General features: G+C 42.2%; 1 protein-coding gene across 10 annotated transcripts in view; it reads right to left on the bottom strand.

The window, feature by feature from the left end:
* PDLIM5 (PDZ and LIM domain 5) overlaps nucleotides 1-14054 on the bottom strand; it is a 131813-nt gene that overhangs the window by 108562 nt on the left and 9197 nt on the right. The window lies entirely within an intron of this gene.

Below are 14054 nucleotides of genomic sequence, written 5' to 3'. Positions count from 1 at the left end.
TTTTGGCTCCATTTTATTCAAGCCTTTCAACAACAACCTCTACTCTTCTTGCCAGTGTGAATAAAAGGGATGGGGAACGGGCAAACTGGTATCTTCTGCATGCTTTTTAACCAACACTTTGCTTGTAGACTCCATTTATTAGTGAACAGAGATCAAGCCAATGAAGCTGGTACCTTCTTTATGTCATTTAACCCTACCACATTTTAACAGCCTCATGGGCAAATGACACTTAAACCCCCTGTGCTCTCCTGAATCAGAACGGCCTGAGGCAGCTGAGGGAAGGAAGCCACTAGCACTGCCATGCTGTAATGTTGGGATTGCAGAAGGGATCTTGTAGCAGGCTCCAAAAGACAGCCCCACACACCGGGCGGCCAGAAACTGAAATACACAGTTAAGTCATGCCCAGGAAGGTCACGAATCTGTCTGGAAATTAAAAGCTACAATACATCTCTAGACCCACTTCTCCATTTCAAATGTACCACCAGCTACAGAATTTTCCCTAGAAGCCTGCAGTGCATTTTGGGTTGGAAACCCAAACATGCATGTGCTGCTGACAGTATTTATTCAGGAATCCAGGGGCACCCAGTTGCTAATAAAAGAGCAGTTTATTTCTTGATGCTGAAGCATTTCCTGCAACTACACCCACAGAGCAAAAGCTGCCTGTATTCAGCCCTGCTTTTCTGATAACAGAGACCCAGTGCTGGGCACAGTAGACCCAGGACGAACTACACTCTGCAAGGACTGGCACACTTCGGAAAAATGGGAAGGAAAAGGATGGTTACAGACTTGCAATGCAGTACTAATGCAATTCAAAACAGAAAAAAAACTATCCCTATAGCTACTTACATCACCTGCTTTAGAGTCCAAAGCTCTTATCATTTGTCACTTGGGGCTCTCTGACAAACATACATACATATTCACTAGTTTTGTACAGTTTTTAGTTTGTGACTTTTTTGGTTTCTAATTCTAATTTCTTTTATTCCTATCCCTTCATTTGCTTTATGAATCCTAAATCCTGTTAGATTCACAGATAATAATGGATTTTGAACAGCATTTCTCTTAAATGATAACTAGGAGCAAAACTCCTGGTAGAATTATTTCAGCAGTAAGGCACAAGTCTTCAGACTAAGAAAAGGAAAGACAAAACTTAAAGGCAGTACAAATTGTGTTCTTGCAAAACTACCTTCCTCCTTCTGATAAAACAGGCAACAAACTAAAGGATTCAAACCTATCTAGCAGAAACTGAAAAAAATGGCAGGACAAAATGAACTCTGATTCAGTTTGAGTGGTTAGCTATCTTAAATACCAAAGTGAAGTTATTTCCTAATTCATAATGCCCATTGTTATGCACAATGTTTCCTAGAATTGACACTAACATTACTTAAATGTCATTGCACTTAAGTCTAAACTATTTGCACGCCACCCCTCTCAAGTGTATGCTTTCCCAGAAGCACAGCAGTTACACATTCCACTACGCTCATCTTTATCCCCTCACTCTGGGTAATACTTTTCTTCATGAGGAATTCCCTCTTGTGAGGCCTTCTCTCCCATATCCAGCCCCCTTCCAAGGCATACAGAAATTTCTCTCAAGGGAATGAGTCCCTGCTGCAGGATAGAGGCTGATTAGGTAATCATCATCAGGGCAAAGCAGGACAGGAAAACCTCATTTTGTGCCCTGGGAATATGTTCCTTGCTAAAGAAATGGAATTCTGAAATGGAATTTAGAAAGCAGGAATGGGAAAATTAGGACATGCAATTAAGAAGGAAAAAAAAAAAGCACAGAGTGAATGATGACAGAGCAGGCATTCAGAGTTAGCAGAAACACTGGAGGCACTCCATCCTGTTGATGAGGTCAGGAACCAGCTGACGTCAATGACTAAGGCATACAAAATCCTGTACTTCACCCACCTGCCTCCATCCCAATGCCAAAAGTGTGCCTTACATTTGCAAGGAGGAAGCGCTGGTAGAACATCCCAGCAGTTTGGCCTTCCACAGTGGTAGGAGGTTATGAAGTAAAGCACCAACACCAACTGGTTTGCCCTAAATCCTTCCTTTCACTGCTGTAATAAGAGTTTCCTGTGAGCAATTTCCAGTTATTTCATCCCACACCATCCAGAACACAGGTATGAACTGATCTGGGCTGTCAACTGCAACAGCAGCAGTTTTCATCAGTTCAGGTATCAAAACTAATTAATGTAATTTTAAGTTTCAATGATCAGCAGTTTCTACATTTTAAAGCTGGAGATGTGTCAGTGGAAGAAATACTCCCACAGAGGAGCTACTCCACTGGCCAGTGAGTATCACATTCCCTCTGACATAAGGGGGATAGTGATACTTTTATCCAGAGATTAAGTGCAGGAATTCAAACCTCCAAGCTTTAAGTGCACACCTCATGGAAACCATCTTTAGGTTTTCACACTGAAAGTGAATTGCATTTCTAGACACACAAAATTTCTTCTTTCAGTCAAAAACACCTACTCATCTGTATTTCGTTCATAAGCTCAATTATTTAACCAGCAGTTCAGAAGTTTTGTAAAACTAGCCAAAAAAGGACATGATCTGAGGGTAGTAATCACTAGCTTAAAAATTATAACTTATGCAGTAATTGCATATTGCAAAGAGAGAAAGCGATGGAGCATCTCTACATTTCCAGGGCAAGAGTTAGCACTACTAAAGCACTTGCTTTACTGACGGAATTTGGCTGTCTGGTAAAGCCCTGTTTCTATTTGAGCTCTCTGGATGCCATACAAACATCTCTGCTAGTCAATTCTCTCAGGCTAACAATCACTGGCTCATGCATCTTTGAGACAAAGTAGAAAGTTGTCTGGGAAAGGTTAATTGTCTCCTCCAAGGAAGTCTGTGCTTTTTTCTTCCTGGTAACAAGTCTGAAGAACCAAAACTGCAGGGTGTTGAGCTGGGGTATATACCGACACAGGCTGAGCCTTATGCAAGAGTCATCTTATGGTAACAACTTATATGCCCACAATTGCACTTTGCATTGAGTGTTTTTCCAGTGCCAAGGCCTGGGTTCTTAGCATATACAGGATTACAATCGATTTGCACAATGCCAAACTAATTTAATTTACAAATTATGCTCTCAAAGGAGATTCATGTAAGCCCAGCTACATTGACTTTTGATTCTAGCCAGCTGCCAAAATATGACAGCTGGAAAGTGGAGAGAAGAGAATGTATTCATAGCTGACAGAAGTTGTTATTTAATAACCATTCAGTGGCAGTTTTCACAGCTTAGTACACTGACAGACATGTCCTAGCAAATCTGGCTTCAGCACTTCTAGCCTGTACTGTCCCCAAGTACCTGCCACCACTGTGCCAGCAGACCCAGCTCCCATGGCCAAGCCTGCTGGGCTGAGAGAACCTCTGCTGCACCAGTCTCTCCTACTATCCCTGCTTAGGGCACTGATGGGGAAGAGTATCAGCTGTGGAGCTGGCTATAAGCTCTGTCATGAAAAAGTAAGCACAGGTTTTCTCCACCAACCTTCTTCAGCCAGTTAGTAGCACTGACATGGATGGGGGCCAATTCACATCCAAGAGACCTATTTGGTACTACACAAGCTTATTCCCACTTCTTAGAGTGCCAATATTTGGGGAGAGAGGCCTTCCTCACACCTCTCAGCATTAAAAAAAAAGATTTGAAGAAGACAGGAACTCAGGCAGCCAGGTAGGATGCAAGGCTCTCCAACCATTACTGCTTCCTATGCAAGGCTGTTCTTCGTGGCCCCGATGACTATTTACATTACACTTGGTCAAGTCATGACTCCAACAATCAGTCCATCACAAAGAACTAGTGCACCATCCCCCGAGGGTTAAATGTATACTGATTCTATATTTTGGGGATTGCCTTTTCATTTCTAAACAATTGCTAGTACACTACCAAAGAACACTCTCACTTGGTCTAGATTCAAAACACTGTGATTTGATGAGCAGCTGCAGAAAGCCAACCAAACTGTCTGAAATTAAACATAGGCTATTGCAGGGTCCTGCAGCTGGGGAAGAACAACTCCAGCCACCAGCGCAGACTGGGAGCTGATCTGCTGGAGAGCAGTTCTGTGGAAAAGGACCTGAGGGTCAAGGTGGACACCAAGCTGTCCGTGAGCCAGTAGTGTGCCCTGGGAACCAAGAGGGTCAAGTGGATCCTGAGCTGCATTAGGAAAAGCATGGACAGCAGGTCAAGGGGAGTGATCCTGCCCCTCCACTCAGTTCTGATGAGGCACATCTGGAGTGCTGTGTCTGGTTCTGGGCTCCTCAGGACAAGAGAGACATGGAGCTCCTGGAGCAGGTCCAGTGGAGAGTGACAAAGACGATCAAGGGACCAGAGCATCTCTCAAACCAGGAAAGGCTGAGGGAGCTGGGCCTGTTCAGCCTCAAGCAGAGATGACAAGGAGGGGACCTCACCCATGTCAGAAACTGATGCACAGGAAGTTCCATACGAATGTGAGGAAGAACTCTACTGTACGGGTGACCAAGCACTGGAACAGGTTGCCCAGAGAGACTGCAGCATGTCCTTCACTGGAGATATCCAAGAACCGTCTGGACACAATCCCGTGCCATGTGCTCTGGGATGACACTGCCTGAGCAGGGCAGCTGACACACCCCAGTCCTTTCCAATCTGACCTATTCTGTGATTCTATGAATTTATCAAGAGGTCTTTAATGTTTAAAGGTTTACAAAGCTTCCATTTCCCTATCGGTCTAATAAAAGCAAGCCCAATCCTACTTCCACAAGCTCTGTGGTTAGTAAATCTCCTCTGACTTTTTGTTTGCTTTTGTTCCTCCTTTTAAAGACATTAGGTAAAGAAAATTAGAACAGCACAGAAGGTATTGCTCAGATACACATGCAAGCTGTAGACAAACAATCCCATGAACCTGTCACCCCATGTCTTCCACAATGCAATGCGACGTCTAGAACCACAGAGAGAAGAGGCAGAAAACACTGGACTCAAAACTACACCTGGCTTGTCACGTGTAAGATGCATATTAAATAGTAAAATCTTTAATAGCAGATGCACTATGAACTTTGAGATTGAGCTCCTCTGCTTGGCAGAGGGAGCTTTTGCACAGCAAAGCTGCTTTTGTTTTTCAAGGTTTCTGAACAAAATGTTCTATAGCTAGAGTTTCCATCAAAGTGATACAATCTTTTTAATAACAAAGATACACCTTTGTGTTTGCATTTTTTATATTTACAGCATTTTGCCTTGGCACTACAGAATGTCTTTTAAAAAAGCTCAAATGATATTGCTACCAATACAGCACCACACTTAGAGATCATTTTCTTCACAGCCTGAATAAATTTTGGGTGCAAGAATAACTAAACATAATCCAATTACATTCATAAATACAAAAGCTAAATAAACAGGGAATCTTACCCTCCTGAAATTGATGCATTCTACATTAATCCAGGTTTAGCATCTAAATCACTAGTCAGGTGTTCAAAAGAATTACAAAATAATTAGCACAAAATAAAATTTTCTGTTTCCTTCCCAGGGCAAGTACTTCACATTGTTTTATTACTTGTCAGGGAAAAAACTAGATATGGAGTTAGATCATTCCTTAATATAGCCCAGGATAAGTCAAACTTCTTTCATATCCAGTTAACATGCAAACCATTTGACCTTTCCAACAGGACTACTAGAGACCTGGCAAGATCTACTTTTTAGCCTATGGGACTTCACACAAGGCATTACATTTTACTTTAGGGCTTTGCTACAGGCACAGCTGACAGCAGTTGCAAGAGTTCATTCGTTCAAATACTTTCAACTATCTTTTACATGTACTAAGCTTAACTGTTTAAGCTGAAGTTTCAAATAAAAAAGTAACTCAAAATGAGAAAAAAAAACTGTAATACTAATCCATAGTAGTAAAATATTATGGTCTATTCCACTTGAAATTTTCTGGTCTACAATTCTCTGTGGCTACTTCCTCAGTAGTTTTGGCACAAAGTACAGTTTTTGGTGCAGTGCTTATTAATCTGCTTTACGGGTGTGTACCACAATAAGATCATCAACTTATTTCATGTCATTTTGTCCCCATACTACCTCTCTACTCGGGATAGCATACCCAAGCAGCTATACAAAACTGCACTGGTGTCTTGAAGTGACAAAAGATGAAAAGCTACTGTGTGTGGGACACCACTGAGGAACTGACAGTGTTGAAAGGTGAGCAATGAAAGAAGCAAATAAATGGGAAGAGGGAAGGAACCCATATCTGCTCTTCTAAGAAAAGAGAGTACCTCCCTCTGCAAATTCAGCTTGAGGACCTCACATAGCAAGCGAACCTGAAGAGGTACTTCTGTCATATTTTCACTGCTGTCATGGCCCTGAAGACTTGAGCCATTCAAACTCATGGGATACTGGCCTTAGCAGTGGCCTCCGTCCCTCCTGCCTCTATTCTCGTAACAGTCACCTGTAGAAGCAAACCAACTCGACACAACAATGGGCTGAGGCCAACTGTACGAGGTTCAACAAGGAAAAGTTCCTGCACTTGGGTCACAACAACCCCATGAAGTGCAACAGGCCTGGGGCAGAGTGGCTAGAAAATGGCCTGGTGGAAAAGCACCTGGGGGGGCTGGTTGGCAGCAGCTGAACATGAGCCAATGTGTGCCAAGAAGGCTAAAGGCATCCTGTGTCAAAAACAGTGTGGTCAGCAGGACCAAGGAAGGGATTGCATCCCTGTACTCTTGACTGGTGGGGCCACACCTTGAATCCTGTGTCCAGTTTTGGGCCCCTCATTACAAAACAGACATTGAGGTGTTGGAGAGTGTCCAGAAAAGAGCAAGGGAGATGTTGAAGGGTCTGGAGCACAAGTCTCATGGGGAAAAGCGGGGGGAACCAGCAGTGTTTAACCTGGAGGAAAGGAAGTTCAAGGGGACCTTATTGCTCTCTACAGCTACGTGAAAGGAGGCTGTAGTAAGGTGAGGGTCAGCTTCTCCCAACAAACAAGAAGGACAAGAGGAAACAGCCTCAAGTTGTGCCAAGGGAGGCGAGTTTATCCAAGTTTATGTCAAATATATAGAAAATTCTTCACCAAAGGGGTTATTAAGTATTGGAACAGGCTGTCCAAGAAAGCGGTTAAGAAAGTGGTTGAGTCACCATCCCTGGAGACATTTAAAAGATGTGTAGATGTGGCACTTCAGGACATGGTTTAGTGGTGGAGTTGGCACTGCTGAGTTAGTGGTTGGACTCAACAATCTTTAGGACTTTTCCAGCCTAAATGATTCAATGATTCTATTCCTCATATTTGTTCAAACTAACCTCAGCCTCAATTTTCGTTTTTTATGACCACTGGCAGCAAGAATATCACCTTTCCCATATTTCCACTGCCTTAGGCATATGAGAAACAGTTTTCTCTCACACTTTCCCTTATATTGGTAACATATGAAATCTATTCTTAAAAAGTCAAAACAAATAATAATTAAAAAAAACAAAAAAGCTAACAATGTTATCTCCTGGCTCCATACCAAAGCCAAACAAACAAACCTTTCAACACCATGTCTCTTCTCACAATGCCTTTTGATAGCCATTGGCCAATGAATAATGAGAAAAACAGTTTCACTAAAAATAGCATCTCCAAATGGTGGGGAAGTTGACAGAAGCTGTCAGGCCTCCAGGGCGAGATACTTGCAAAGAAAACATGCCTAATATTTTGCAGTTACTATTCAATAAATGCTCCTGTCTTTTGGCCTCTGGAAGGACTGCCAATTTTGCATCTGCTCTGAACATCTAATCAGAGTTTATTTTTTCACTACATCTGTCTTTGAGAAGTAGACACTGCAAACAAATACTTTAGTTTTTCCATCATGAAATATTTAGCTTATATTCCTCATACCGTAACTAAACTGTCACTTATAAGGGAAAAAAGAAGAACCAGCATTTTTTAATGTAAAAAGAATGTGCTCACACACAACATCAGACATTCCTCAGCTACAAACTCTTTGGTTCCTTTTTCTCCCAGTACAGCCAGCTTCACCTTTGGTGGAATGACATCAGCAGAGGAACTGGGTTTTCTTAAAAATTAGCTTCCTACTCAGTCTGAAGAAGCTGTCTAACCAATAAGGTCATGAACAGAACGAGATGCAGACAGTTTTCTTACACCTCTTCTCCCCCACACCCTCCCTTCTTCCCAAGCCCACACACCAGTGCTGGTCTGTCATTCTTTAAACCACACAGCAGAATAGACAAGGGAAGGAAAACAAATGGTCAGAGGAAACAGCCCTCTTCCCAGTTTTCAGCACAAAGATGTTAAACCATAGTGAGACAAGAGGCAGCCAGGAAATTACATCTGTACCAACAGATCTCTCTTTCCATCTTTAGCTTAAACTGAGGAGCTCTCTAAAGACTATTGCTTGCAACTACACTAACTCTGAAGCACTAGCCAGCACTCTTAGGACTTTCAGAACACTTGCTCATATTAAACCACTTGTGCAGCTGGGAACTTTTAATTATGCAAAGGAAAACCTCTGCTCCTTCAGGACGCAGTGCACAGAGGATGTCGACTTTGGCACTGGTAGCTCATTTGCCATTGTCAGTATATTTTTCAGTAAACCACATCTTGTAAACAAAATTAAACAGAACAGAATAACACTTCTTGCTTGGTATCTTGGCAAATCCCATTCATTTCATAAGCACTGATAGCTCCTGTAAAATACAGCATTTGCTGCCCCAAGAGCAGCACCAGCAGGTACAGGCTGTGATGTCTGACAGCATCTCTGACCTGTGCCAGGAAGTTACAGAATTACAGAAAGGTTGGGATTAGAAGGATGTCTGGAGAGCATCTGGTTCAACCCTGCTGCAAAAGCAGGTTAACTTGTGACAGCTATCACAGGATTGTGTCTGGGTGGATTTTGAGTATTTCCAGAGAAGGAGACTCCACAGCCTGTCTCATCAGCCTGTTCCAGGGCTCTGCCACCTTTGAAATGAAGAAGTTTTTCCTCATATTGAGATGGAGCTTCCTGTGTTTCAGTTTGTGTCTGTTGTCCTGGGCACAGGCTATGTCATCTCCAGGTTCAACTCTCCTGGACTTCCGTCAAAAAAGAGATGCTCCGGTCCCCTAGTCATCTTCACAGCCCTTTGTTGGACCCCTCCCAAAATTTACTTGTCTTTCTTGTATTAAGGAACCCAGAACTGGGCACAGCACTCCAGATGCAGCCACACCAGGTCTCAGTACAGAAGCACAATTACACTGCTCTCCCTAACACATCCCAGGATACTGCTGGTCTTGGCCACCAAGACACGCTGCTGGCTCACAAAGTTTGCTGTCCTCCAGGACCTCCAGGTCCTTCTTGGCAGAGCTGTTCTCCAGCAGATCAGTCCCCAGCCTGTGCTGGGGCACAGGGTTGTTCTTCCTCAGGTGCAGGACCCTGTATTAGTGTTCTGTTGAACTTCATTATGTTCCTCTCTGCCCAATGCTCCAGCCTGATCAGATTTTGCTGAATGGCAGCACAGCCTACTGGTGCGTCAGCCACTATTCCCAGTTTTCTACCATCAGCAAACTTGCTGAGGGGACACTGTATCCCTTCATTGAGGTCACTGATGAGTAAGTTCAACAGGACTGGACCCAGGACTGACTCTTGGGGAACACCGCTGGCTGCAGGTCTCTAATTAGACTCTGTGCCATTGATCACAACCCTGAGCTCTGACATTCAGCCAGTTCCCAATCCACTTCAGCTGCAGCAGCAGAATGCATCTTCAGCTGCATTTTGTGCAAACCATCACAACTCAGTAACAAATCAACCCAGCACACCAATGCCAGCATCTGCCAGTTAGGGTTTAGTTAGGAGCTCTCAGCAGCTTCCAGGATCAAGCATAAAGTTACTGACACAATTATCACTGGCCAGGTCAGCAGTTCTAATGTTTCTCTCCTATTCACATACCTGCTTGAAAGACTATTTCCCAGCCCTCCATTAAAGTAAGTTATTTCATACTTACACAAAACTTGATTTTAGTGGAAATTACACTTACAGCTTACCAAAATAATTCACACAAACACAAGGGCAAGAGGCTCAGCCAGACATTAGTCAGTCAAAGATGATCCAGGTCCACCCAAAACATTTTCCTTTACTGTCTTCTCACTATTTTCATACATATTAATGACCTCCCAATGCCAGCATAAAGAACATCAGGATGCTCATGGGATGAATACTGAACAGCTGACATGCTGTACTCGCGCATTCCCTACTTCATCCCAAGGTGGGCTGCTCTCCCACCTACTCCTTGAGTGTACTTCTTTCCAAAAGACTTATTATCATGAGTCTTCTGTCAACTATAAGCTTACAACTTCAAAACAAAAACATCCTTGAAACAGCTGAAATAATGAAAATTGAGAAAACTGCAAAACTAAGTCGTTATTTCTGAGGCAGGAGTGGTGTTTGTTTGTTTTGGGTATTTTGAAGAAGAAAAGTGATCAGTGAAGCAGAAAGAAGCTGGCAGTGTGGGAAACACACTGAAAGAAGCTGCAGTAGAAAAACAGAGCTGTCAGTCAGGTCAAGCATTTCAACATGACTGTATTCCATTTAGTTCCTACAGCAAGAGAAAAACAAACAGCAAAACATCTTCTGAAAGACAACAGCTAAGCTTGCCACCAGGATTCAACAAGGAAGTAACCTAAATATAAGAAAACATCTGATGTATTTACATTAGGTGGGAGGGTATATATTGCCTACAGATGACACTAATCTTCAAACTATAGCCTTGCTTGAATATTTCCTTGTTTATTAGTCATAAATATTGCCATAAAACAGAGAGAAGTACCTTTTAGAGACTACATCACAAAAATTCTGATAAGCTACTAACATGTCAAGCACACATTTGGAACAAGTATCCAAGCCACTCACAGGTCATCCCAAAATAATGAATACATCATCAACACCATTTATTTCAATCTGCAGAGGACAGCAGCTTTGACAGTTCTAATGTTAGTCATGCTTACTGAGATTATTCTGGCTTTGTTAAAGAAGCATGGGGAACTAAACAAAAAGTAAAGCAAATATCATATTAACTCAAAGTCAAAAGAAGCATAGATAGTTTTAAAAGCCACTGTGTTGCACTTAAATAACATAGATGTTGTAGACGTGATTAACTCCGAATTCTGTTAATATAGAATTTAGCATGCCTGAGAGCCACTTCATGAATCCTACCTAGCAATACACTGGAGTACTTTATTTCCAAAACTTTATTTGTCCCTTCTATTGAATGAGAATAAACTCTTGCGCAAACAAATCTTGTTCTCATCTCCTCTAGCTTTCCCTTTTTTTTATTTTTGCATCATAGTATAGGTCCTGAAGAAATAAGGACAACAATTGTTTCTTTAATTCACATAAATCATCATGGCAAAACAGTAAGAACAGCAACTCAGAATTATCTAAATTTGCACACCTGGGCTCCAGTAATTTCTGTATTCATCATGCAGGCTAGCTGCTCACAGTTTGCAATCTCTCGTTACACAAATGCCACCTCAGAATTCACTATGTGGAAGCCTTACAGTACACTTACATGTGGCAGCCTGAGCCACTTTAACACTTGGCTGTTAATAAAACTCAACCCACCCTTTATCCCTTATTACTTTGAGAGCAGCTTCCTTCCCAGGGGCCCTTGCTTCATGGGAACCATACCACCCATCACACTCCCACCACCGCGCCCGCCCCGCATCAGCTTCCGGGTGTTAAATTCCTGACCTGGGCAATGGCACTCTGCAGGGCTCAGGCAAGTGCCTTCACCAGGCAGGAAGGAGGACTGGGAAAAGCCACCCTGTTGAAGTCCAGCCAGACACAAGCTCACAAAACAAGTGCCACATGCATTTGTGTTATATGGACATGTATACATGTCACGTATGCACACATAACTGTGTGCATATACAGTATATACTTACACTGCTATATGTAATAACCATCACATCACATTTATTGCTTCCCATGAAATGTGTACAGCTGTATAATTAAACATAGCAACTTTACAGCACTCAGCTATATAAAGTGACTGACATTACCCTGTAATAACTGTTGCTATTGGTTATGAAGTTCTGACCAGTCTGCAATATACTAATTTATGAAAAATCAAATGCCACCCCTGAACTAATGTTAACCTTAGCTGACCATAAGAATTTCAACTGAAGGAGACAAAACAGGCTCATTGTACCCTATAGAGGCAACAAGGAATACGCCCATTTAAACTGTATCCTGTTCAAACTCAAGTGACTTACTAAAAACTTCCTTCGAGGAACTGTGAGATCTTAATTTGTTCAAATCATTAGTGAAGAGATCAACTTTTCAGATAAACATCTTTAGAAACCAGTGTATTCTCTGTGTTTCATGAACTACACTTTATTTAAACCTAATTTCAAGGAGTTTAAACTAAAGCAGGAAATTAGCCCTCAGCAGCCCAGCATTCATCTTCACCGGCTACAGGACAAATTAAAAACAAAACAAAACCGAAGAGTCCTCCTTGCCAAGGAACACAATTATGCTGTCTCATTACTGTTTTGCTAAAATAATTTAATTAGCAGCTTTCAGATACAGGAAGGAATTTATGCTACATCAGGAAAAGAACAGCTTGGGGGGGTGAATTGTACACAGTGTTCTAGCATACCAGGAACATGGGTGTTGAATTCTTCCAGTAAAAACTATCAGGCCAAAGCTGGATTGGCATACCAGAACTAAGCTTTTTTTTTTTTTTCCAAAGGAGTGGGAAATTAATAAAAAGGTACCAGGCAGTCTAATACTTCAATACTTGCATACTTTTAACTGCAAGTAGGAAGATACAGCACAGGAGCGGTGCTGAGGTGAAGTGGAGACTGTGGTTCCCCGCCCATGCACAAATTAAAGCTCCAAAAACCACACCAGAACCCATCTTTCATTATGTTCTGCTCTTGTGGGCACTGACATTTGTCATTAGGGAATCCCATAACTGAGGCTTTTATAGGTAGCTCTTGAGGCCAGTTCCTCCAGGCTACTCCATGCGACAGCAAATTTGATTCCTGCAATAAAGTTGTAGTCTAGGCTAATTCCAACATATGTTTCCTCTTTTAGATGGGAAGCCTGCTTACAGCAGGACTGCAGTCTAGATCTCCAGGATAACAGAGGCCTGTACAAAAAAAGTATTACCTTTTCCTGAAGCTGGTTGTTTCGCATGTCTGACTGCCTATAGTGCTTAACTGCTCGTCAGTATCACGCACAAGGACCCTGAGCAGGCAAGCTCCTGTGCCTTTGTAAATCCTTGACATGAAAGCCCTTGTACCATCAAATCAGTAGAGTGCCATCCACATCCCCAGTTCAAATTTCTCACTAGTGTACAAGTAACCAGCTACTGAACAAGAAACTGAATTACAGTTCAGCTTTGAAGTCCCTGCAGTCCAGGAATAAACTGCTTTTCAGCCCCTTCTTGTCTCAGATATTAACTGTTTCAATCAGTACACAGGCACTTCTACAGATCTCCAGTCTATTTTAGCCATATGAAAAGAATTTTTCAGAGCCAAACTGTACTTGAATTTCACCAGCATAATCCACCAAATGGATAAGATAAGCCAAGACTAAACAAACTGGAAGGGTTTGAAACACTAGTTAAGATTAGCTAAAAATATCACCGTGATGCATAAACCCAAATAGAAACCTGCTCCATCTCCCAGGGCAGTATCAATTCTGCCATCCCAACAGGTGTAAAAAATAATTCATCTTTGTCACTAAACTCCACAAAAACGCAGTAGGGAGAGGAGAGCTGTTGACAGAGGAGGGGCCATTTGTATATAAATTATTCCACCTGGTTAATCAGATTTAAAGGTGTCAGGGTGCAGAGCCAGTCCCTTCACCCAGAGATTTCCAGTGATTCTAGAAATTCAATACTGCAAAGTCTGTCCCTATATCTTATGTGCAAAGTGCTTCAGCCATCTGCAAAAGGCTTTGAAACTTAGCCCACACTGAAAGACAAGCCTTCCTGAAAACACAGTTTTGAAGTAGGAAACTAGTTAGACAGTGCTGGGTACAAAGATCATATTTGTTTTTACTTAGTTCCTCAAATCCCTTGAATACCAGTTCAGAGCACATACTCTATA

This window comes from Onychostruthus taczanowskii, unplaced genomic scaffold (assembly GCF_017590055.1).
Source record: "Onychostruthus taczanowskii isolate IOZ18803 unplaced genomic scaffold, ASM1759005v1 scaffold82, whole genome shotgun sequence".
Taxonomy (NCBI): Eukaryota; Metazoa; Chordata; class Aves; order Passeriformes; family Passeridae; genus Onychostruthus; species Onychostruthus taczanowskii.
The sequence above is the reverse complement of the archived record's forward strand: the minus strand, read 5'-3'. Positions and strand labels throughout refer to the sequence as shown.